This window comes from Neovison vison, chromosome X (genome assembly GCF_020171115.1).
Source record: "Neovison vison isolate M4711 chromosome X, ASM_NN_V1, whole genome shotgun sequence".
NCBI classification, from domain to species: Eukaryota; Metazoa; Chordata; class Mammalia; order Carnivora; family Mustelidae; genus Neogale; species Neogale vison.
In genome coordinates this window covers 90,481,055-90,483,060 of record NC_058105.1, presented here as the reverse complement: position 1 = coordinate 90,483,060, position 2,006 = coordinate 90,481,055, and positions in this window count along the sequence as shown.

The window sequence follows — 2,006 nt, the reverse complement described above, 5'->3', positions numbered from 1 at the left end:
ACACAACCGGGCACCTGGGTGGCTCAGTCAGTTGAGTATCTGCCTTCAGCTCAGGTCATGATCCCGGAGTCCTGGGATCGGACCCAGCATCGGGCTCCCTGCTCAGTGGAGAGCCTGCCTCTCCCTCCGCTCTTACCCCCTTCCTCATGTGCACGCACACCTCTCCTTCTCTCTCTCTCTCTCTCTCAAAAATAGTTAGTTCTTAAAAAAAAATTCAGCGCAAGCATGTGGGATTTATCCCTGGGATGCTAGCTTATGACTAACCTATGCCAATCAATCAGTTTGATGCACCACATTCACAGAATGAAAGACTAAAAACCACATGATCATCTCAATAGATGCAGAAAAAGCATTTGACAAAGATCAACATCCATTCGTGATTTAAAACAAAAACACCTCTCAACAAAATAGGTATAGCAGAAGCTTACCTCAACACAATAAAGCGCATTTATGAAAATCCCACAGTTAACATTATAATTAATGGGGGAAATGTGAGAGCTTTTCCTCTAAGATCCAGTACAAAGCAAGGATGCCCATTGCCAACACTTCTAGTCAACATAGCCCTGGACGTCCTAGCAAAAGAAATCAGGCAAGAAAAGGAAATAAGGAAATAAGGGACACCTGGGTGGCTCAGTCAGTTAAGCCACTGCCTTCGGCTCAGGTCATGATCCCAGGGTCCACATCGGGCTCCTTGCTCGGCAGGGAGCCTACTTCTCTCTCCGCCTTTGCCTACCACTCTGCCTGCTTGTACTCTCTCACTCTCCCTGACAAATAAATAAATAAATAAATAAAATCTTAAGAAAAATAAAAGGAAACAAAAGTCACCCAAATCAGAAAGGAAGAAGTAAAATTATCTCTGTTTTTGGGTGAGAAGATCCCATGTGTAGGTACATAAAAAATGCTCAACATCACTCATCATCAGGGAAATGCAAATTAAAAGCACAATGAGATGTCCCTTTACACCTGTCAGAATGGCTAAAATGAAAAGCACAAGAAACAGCAAGTGTTGGAGAGGATGTGGAGCAAAAGGAGCCCTCATGCACTGTCGGTGGGAATGCAAATTGGTGCAGCCACTCTGGAAAACAGTATGGAGGTTCCTCAGAAAATTAAAAATAAAACTACCATGTGATCCAGTAATTCCACTACTATTTACCCAAAGAAAACAACAGCACACATTCAAACGGATATCTGCACCCCTATGTTAGCTGCAGCATTATTTACAATAGCCAAGATATGGAGGCAACCCAAGTGTCCACTGATAGACGAATGGATAAAGATGTGGTATACACACAAAGGAATAAACCTAGAGGACATTATGCTAGGTGAATAAACCAAAGACAGAAAGAAAAGTGATTCATGATCTTGCTTATGTGCGGAGTCTCAATAAGTTGAATGCATAGAAACAGAACAGTGGTTACTAGGGGTGACCCTGGGGGAGGTAGGGGAAATGGGAAGATGTCAGTCAAAGTTTACGAAGTTGCAGTTATGTAAGATGAACAAGTTCAAGGGATCTAATGGGCAGCATGGTGATTATAGTTAATGATACTGTACTGTATTTATTTATTGAATAAATTAAAAAAAAAAAATATATATATATATATATATATATATATATGTCTCCGCCCCTTGGTTCCTGCACAGAGCTCCTTAAAACCCTTGAATCTTCTAAGTGATAAAAGCACTAGGAGCATCTCTTGTTCTAATATTTGCCTTTGACCCTGGTTCCCGATGGGGCTCCTGAAACCTTGTAAATTCCCAAGTGATAAGAACATTAGGAGCGGGGCACCTGGCTGGCTCAGTTGGAAAAGCATGTGACTCTTTCTTTTTTTTCTAAAGATTTTATTTACTTATTTGACACAGAGAGAGATCACAAGTAGGCAGAGAGGCAGGCAGAGAGAGAGGAGGAAGTAGGCTCCCTGCTGAGCAAAGGACCCAATGCGGGGCTTGATCCCAGGACCCTGAGATCATGACCTGAGCTGAAGACAGAGGCTTTAACTCACTGAGCC